We start from the raw sequence: 8,338 nt of genomic DNA on the forward strand, positions 1-8,338 counted from the left end.
ATATGCAAGAATCTACTCAAAACAACATCGATTCTCATGAATTTAACTCAAGAACTTCTCAACAACTTCAACAAATCAAGAACCCAATAGAAGTTCAACAAAACCCATCAAGAACTCAATTTCTATACTTTGAAGAACAAAATTTCGCTGAATGAAATCATGATTGGTGCGTGGGTGAACAAACCCAATGCTATGTGATCTCACATACCTCATAGGGATCAACCCTTGGCGAAATCCACAAGCAAATCTTCAAGAACGCGACGATTCTAAGCTTCTTCTCCTCTTCTTTTCTTTTCTCTCAAAACCCTAACTTATTTTTATGAAGCGTAAACTGAATACAATCAGTTTAGACCCCAACTTAATTACCAAAAACAAATTTAATTAATTGGGTAGTGAAAAGACCATAATACCCTCCAAAAATTCGATTTTGACTTTCCTTATCTAGACAGCCCAACTTCAAATGAACATATCTCCCTCATACAAACTCAAAATTGATAAAACTTGGTGGAATTGGAAAGATAATTTAAAGATCTTTCCTACGGTATCTTTTAGCACACCTAACTCATCTTGAGCTAGGAGTTATGGTCGTTTGAAGTTGACCCAAAACTCATACTTAGCTTAACTTTGTCAAACTTTCCAAATTTGATTATTTCCAAAAAATAGTTTCTTTCTAATTCTAAGTCTTTCTAGTAGCGGGGTGCTACAATATCTCCCATTTGGAAACATTCATCCTTGAATGAGATTACTCTTAGTAGGCTAAGGCGTAACACCTAACACCTAGCTCAAATACCCAATAAGCAAAATGTAAATACAACATGCCAACTTAAAATAAAAGCTAAGAAAAAGATTAGTACCTTAATTTGGAACTTCTCCGGATCCGAAGAGATGTGGGTATCTCTTCTTCATATCCTCCTCAGCTTTTCTCCACAGAACTTTGCTGATGATGCTTCTTTAGTTCTCAACTTGCGAACTTGGCGGTGTAGGATCTGAACATGAATCTCCTCATAAGATAAGATGTCATTGATACCAATATATTTAGGTATGATAAGTGAAGGATCGCCCATGCACTTTTTCAACATGGAGATGTGAAATACTGGATGAACCGCTGTTAACTCTTGTGGTAGCTCTAACTCATAAGCTATATTGTCAATCCTCTTGTATATTCTGTAAGGACCAATATACTCGGGACTAAGTTTACCTTTCTTACCAAATCTCATAACACCCTTCATGGGTGAAACCTTCAAGTAAACCAAATCATCTACTTCAAACTCTAAGTCCCTTCTCTTAACATCTGTATAGGATTTCTGACGACTCTGCGTTGTTTTCAACCTCTCTTGAATAACTTTCACTTTCTTCGTAGCTTGATGAACTAGGTCTGGTCCTATCAACCCAGTTTCACCAACTTCAAACCATCCAATAAGAGATCTGTATCTTCTCCCATAAAGAGCTTCATAAGGAGCCATTTGGATGCTAGAATGGTAACTATTGTTGTAGGCAAACTCAATGAGAGGTAGGTGATCATCCCAATTACCCTTGAAATCAATCACACGGGCCATCAACATATCTTCTAATGTCTAATAGTGCACTCTTCTTGACCATCTATCTGAGGATGAAAAACAATATTCAAGTTCACCTTTGAACCCAAGCCCTTTTGGAATGACTTCCAAAACTGAGCAGTAAATTGTGCTCCTCTATCTGAAATAATCGATATTGGAACCCCATGAAGTTTGATAACTTCTTGGATATACAACTTAGCATAATCTTCTGCTGAATGGGTAGTCTTTACTAGTAAAAAGTGGGCTGATTTTGTCATTCTATCGACAATCACCCAAATAAAATTATGCTGCCTGCGAGACCTTGGTAAACCTGTGATGAAATCCATATTGATCATCTCCCACTTCCATTCCAGAAGTTCTATATTCTGAGCCATACCACCGGTCCTTTAGTGCTCTACTTTAACTTATTGATAATTCGGGAATTTAGCAACGAACTCTACAATGCCCTTCTTCATACTACTCCACCAATATACCTCTCTCAAGTCACGATACATCTTTGTGAAACCTGGATGAATAGAATATCTGGAGCTATGAGCTTCCTCCATGATCCTTTCTTGGAGTTCATCCATTCTTGGTACACATAATCTACCTTGATATCTCAATACACCATCTCCTCATGTTCAAATGCCAATACTTTTTGCCTATGAACATTTTCCTTCAATTCAAGCAAAATAGGATCTTAGTCTTGCTTTTCTTTCACTTCTGACACTAATGATGATTCAGCCTCATTCATCACCACTACTCTTCCTTCTGTGGAATCCATTAGGCGAACTCCTAATCGTGCAAGTCTATGCACATCTATTGCTAGCTCTTTCTTATCTTCCTTAAAATGGGCGATACTACCCATAGACAACCTGCTCAAGGCATTACCAACAACATTAGCCTTACCTGGGTGATATAGAATATTTATGTCATAATCCTTGAGTAATTCTAACCACTTTCTCTGTTTGAGATTAAACTCTTTCTGACTAAATACATACTGAAGACTCTTGTGATCGGTGAACACATCCACATGAACACCATAAAGATAGTGACACCATATTTTCAAAGCAAATACTACGGCAGCTAACTCTAGATCATGGGTTGGGTAATTCTTCTCGTGAACTTTCAACTGTCTGGAGGCATAAACTATAATTTTACCATTATGCATTAACACACAACCTAGTCCAACTTGGGACGCATCACAATATACAACAAAACCTTGTGTACCTTCTGGTAAGGTCAATACTGGCAATAGTCAACCTCTTTTTCAATTCATGAAAGTTTTTCTCACAAGCTTCATACCATTGAAACTTAACTGTCTTTTGAGTCAACTTGGTCAAAGGGGACGAAATAGATGAGAACCCATCTACGAACCTTCTGTAATATCCAGCCAACCCGAAGAAACTCCTAATATCAGTTGGAGATGTGGGTCTAGGCCACTTTTGCACTGCCTCTATTTTCTGAGTATCAACTCTAATTCCATCACCGAAAACAATATGGCCTAAGAATGCCACAGACTCAAAGACAAAACTCACATATAGAGAACTTAGCATACAACTCTCTATCCTTTAGAGTTTGGAGAACTATTCTAAGATGGCTAGCATGATCTTTCTCATTTCTCGAATATATTAGAATGTCATCAATGAACACGATAACAAACATATCTAAATAAGGCATGAATACTCTATTCATAATATCACGACCCGATTTCTAGAGTCATGATGGCACCTACTATAACCCACCAACAAGTAAGCCAATCTGTAACCCGGAACAACAAGTAATGGGTCTGAGAGTAGAAACTAAACAAGAGTAGGCAAAATCTAAGATAACAATCTAAACAGGCGGAAGCAAACCAAAATATATATACAAATAAAGATCCCTCCCAGAACCTGGAAGTCACTAGTACAGAGCTACTAACAAAATGAGTACAAATCTCAAAAGTGAAAGACAAAGATTGGACTGTCTCGAAAGGTAAAAGACAAGTCTATATATACAGATGGAGACTGAAATAGTACAAAACGCCATGTGCTCACCCTCGTCTCCGGATCAGCCTACTCCAAATTGGATCAACGTTGGCCACTGGTGCTCGGACCTGTATCACGAAATAGATGCAGAGTGTAGCATGAGTACCAAAACAGCAGGTACCCAGTGGGCATCATAGGCCAACTGAACTTGAAAAGTAAAGGCAATATGAAAAGAAGGAATAACACAAACAGAGGTCAAGAACGGAAATCTAAGTAACAATGGAATGCACACGAGTGTAGAAAGAACTAACTAAAGTAATCTATAAGCTAACTACATCTAACTGGACCCCATAAGCCTAGAAGGTACACTCGTGCGCAAGTTTAATTGAAAACCTGAACGGACCCCCATAAGCCCGACAAGTACACAAAATAACTATAACTAAAGAGAATTGCCTATGAGAACCCAAGAACGGAGAACATCAAACCAGAACCTCAACCCAAATTAGTAGAATCTGACAGTACGGAGGCCGAAACTCGAACCAAATGTCACCATCAGTACCCAAGTAACCAATCACAAGTATCAAGTAATTGAGGTCGGACCTCTAACCGGATGCTTTATATAAGTACCTGAGCGATAGAGGCTGGACCTTAAATCGGATGCTCTATATAAGTATCTGGGCGATAAAGGCCAAACCTTAAACCGGATGCTCTTCAAAAATATCAATGGGGTTGAGGCCGGAGCTCGAATCTGGATGCCCGATAAAGGTGCCAATGTAGCTGCCGAAAGAATCCTAATCGATCCATGCTCATAAATGTCTGTGGAACACCGCCCGCACTTAGCCAATCAATATAAGTCCTTGGAACCGAATCGAAAACCAAGTTCAAATCGCAGAGCGAAACCCAGTGTCGCCGACGTAACTCGTGAAGTCGCAGTATCAGAGAAACAAGGATAACTATCATTGGAGCAAACGTATCGCCTAGCTAAGGCCCAAACTATCAGACTCAAGTCTGGCACACCAGTCTACAGGGATCTAAGCCGGTCGAGCGACATCGGGGCAAAACTAAGGCCTACCGGTTTCGAATCATGCATTTCTAAGGCAATCCCTAGTCAAACATAAACTAAGGCCCAACATGCTTCAGATAAACAGTAATCAAGCATACAAGCACTCATGTAGCAATGATGGTCAATTAATAACACATAGCATGCTCACAATTACCCGATAATTCCTTAAATAGGCCGAAAACATGATTTCTAAATACCTATGCAAGATTCAATAACTACCCAACCCAAATCCCAACTAATCAGCAGTCATTCACATTCTTGAGCTCAATCTAAGAGAGGGAAGTCGTAGCCTACCTGTAGGCCAATCACACGCGTTCCAAAATCACTCATTCAGAGCTTTTCCTTTTCGAACGGCCTCGAAACGCTGCCACGCTATACTAAAATTGCAAGAAACGGAGACGAGCCAATTTTGGGGTCAAAACGGAGAAAGTGGGACCCGCGCTAAAAATTCAGGAATTAACCCCAAAAGTAGGTCTTAATTAGTTCCCCGAGATCATCCCCCAAAATGGGACACATTTCGGGGTTCGGAAACATCACAATATCAACATAAAACCAAAACCCGGATTTTCTCAAGCACTAAAAAATGGGACAACAACTGAATCAGTAAATTTATCAGAAACGAGAGGTCTACAGTGAATTCTGACAACACCACGATGTTTCCTCGAAAAACCACTCAAGATAGCCTCAAGAATCACTGAAATCGGACCTAAAATGGCTGAGAAAACAAGTCTAAAAAATTCCAAAATCAAGCTCACAAAAAGGGGTCGAGGCAGCAGATATTTTACAAAATTTACCTCAAACAGAGACCCCAAATCAGTTTCCGAGCTCACCAACACGTTCCTTGCGAAAAACCCCACATGATGAACCTTTGAATCACTGAATTTGGACTTGAAATGAGAGAGTTAAGCCCTTTTAAAGTTTTAGAACAAGTGCTGAATTTTCTGCACAAATACACCAAATTTCAGCAAATTTCGAAAACTTAGAAACTTCGACGGGGCGCTCCGAACTCGTTCGGAACCCCGTGCACGCAAACAAGATATGCAACCATACCATATTCGACATTCCAAACTCAACAGCACAGTCAAAATTTCCATCAGAGGCATCTCAATAAAAAGTGAGTCCCACTCCCAAAGGCCATTTTTACCCAATTCCACAACGGGCCTCAGGATTAGACCGGAAGCCTCGGGAAGTGAACGAAAGGTTGTTTTAGACAAAAATTGACACTCCGGAACTAGCCGAGCTGATGAAATTTTCATCCAAGCGCGTTTTCCAAAAATGTTGACCAAAGTCAACCTTAGGCCAAATTGCAAAGGCTAAAACGCCTAATGGTCCAAACGCGCACCAAAGGCCTCGATACTCATGCCAACCATGCTACTAACCTAATTTGGCCATTATGGAGCTGATGGAACCGTCAAAATTCCATTCTGAGGTCATTTACCTAACGAACTGACTAAAAGTCACTATTCAAGCTTCAAGGCCTCTAAAACACGGAAAGCTGCACAAAATCAAAACGAACAACCAGACAACCGAACTGTCAGTGCCAGCAAGTCATAAATGACTTGGGGTCGCTATAGGAACGCTCTAAACGATGAAAAGGAGGCATTAAGGCAAAAATGACCTGGAGGGTCATTACACATAATGTCCATGAACGCTGCAGGCGTATTAGTTAAATCGGACTACATGACCAGAAACTCGTAATGACCATAACGGGTCCTGAATGTTGTCTTTGAAATATCACATTCCCTTACTCTTAACTGATGGTAGCCAGATCTGAGGCCTATCTTAGAGAAACAAGTGGCACCCTGAAGCTAATCGAAGAAATCATCAATTCTCGGAAGAGGATACTTATTCTTGATAGTAACCTTGTTCAACTAACGATAATCTATACACATTCTAAGGAAACCATCATTCTTCCTCACAAATAAGACTGGAGCCCCCCAAGGCGGGACACTTGATCGAATAAAACCCTTCTCAAGGAGATCTTTCAACTACTCTTTTAACTCTTTCAACTCTGCTGGTGCTATTCTATATGGCGAAATAGATATAGGACAAGTATTGGGAAGAATATCTATGTCGAAATCTATTTCTCTCTCAGGAAGGACTCTGGGAAGATCATCTGGAAAGACCTCAGGAAACTCTTTTACTACTGGAACTGACTGAATAGGAGGTATCTCAACACTAGAGTCATTAACTCGAACTAAGTGATAGACACACCCCTTAGAAACTAACTTTCTCGCCTTATGGTACGAAATAAAATGACCCTTAGGCACTGCTGAACTACTCTTCCACTCTATAACTGGCTCATTAGGAAACTAAAACTTGACAACTCGAGTTCTACAGTCAACTGAGGCATAACATGCATGAAGTCAGTCCATACCAAGAATGACATCAAAATCTACCATGTCTAACTCAACTAAATCAATCATAGTGCTCTTGTGATTGACGAAAATGGTACAATCACGATAGAGTCTCTCTGCTAGAATAGACTCACCAATAGGTGTAGAAACACTGAAGGGCTCAATAAGTTTCTCAGGAAGGCTAAAATACTTATTTTGAGAAAAAAAACTCTTTTTTTAAAAAAATAAGGTGTTCGGCAAATCAATAAAATTGCTTTCAAATAGAAGCACTATTAGGAAGAAACTAAAAATTTCTGCTTCTTAAAAAAAAAAAAAAACTGAAGCAGAAAATTATTTTTGACAAAAACAAAATATCTCTTCCATATTAACATATTTACCCATATATCCCTTATTAATTAATTAACATATCTCATAACTTTAGTTAAAGTTTCATTTAAGAATTTTAGTTTTAGATAATATATTTTTATTTTATATTTGATATTTTTAATTATATTTAAATTGTCATATTAATATTATATCAATATTTAATTTCTTTTTTTATTTATCTATGTATAATATTGATTGGAAAATTAAATATGTACATTTTAATTCAATAAAAATAAAAGTTTGATTAAATTTCTTATAATAAATATTTAAAATAATTTATATCTATTAAATAATCTTCATATTAAAAATACATTGATACTTGTCCTTTTTTGTAATTTGACACTTAAAAACACTTTTAAAAAAAATTAGTCAAACACAATTTATTTATCAAAAGCGTTTTTCAAATGAATTAGTCAAACACAATATTTTTTTTCAAAATTACTTTTCTGAAAAACTATTTTTAAAAAAGTATTTATAAAAATAAATATATATTTACAGTAATGCCAAACAAGCTCTAAGTCAAGGATTAGAAAATTAAATCCATATTGTATATTTTATTGAAAGGAAAAATAACGAGTATTATAAGAATTTTTACTAGATCACTGTTATTTGTTTGACCATTAAATTGTCAAATTTATTGAATATATTTGATTATTGAAAATTCAAAAAGAAAAAAGTTCTTAATATTCTCTCTTTTCTTTTGTTGGTATCAATTTTCTAGATAACAAATCGGTTGAAAATTCATAAGTGAAATTTTCCACAAATTTAAGGCAAAAAGAATACTGACTAATACTTTAATGGAGATGGGGCCTATCGGGTGATCAGATAGAGATTCCTCTTTACTGCTTTCAATGTCTTGATCTTAGGAGTGATTGAGAGTGAGGTGAACAAATAGAAAATTTATTTTTGAACCCTCCTCTGTTAAAGTAAAACATAAAGGCCTTTAATATCTCAATAAATTAGTACTTAATTTTTTTTGAAAATAAAAAATAAAAAATCTAACAGTTTTTACACATGGAGATTGAATTTTCTTCCTTCCCTCCCAAGTCC

This window comes from Solanum stenotomum, chromosome 4 (genome assembly GCF_019186545.1).
Source record: "Solanum stenotomum isolate F172 chromosome 4, ASM1918654v1, whole genome shotgun sequence".
Classification (NCBI taxonomy): domain Eukaryota; kingdom Viridiplantae; phylum Streptophyta; class Magnoliopsida; order Solanales; family Solanaceae; genus Solanum; species Solanum stenotomum.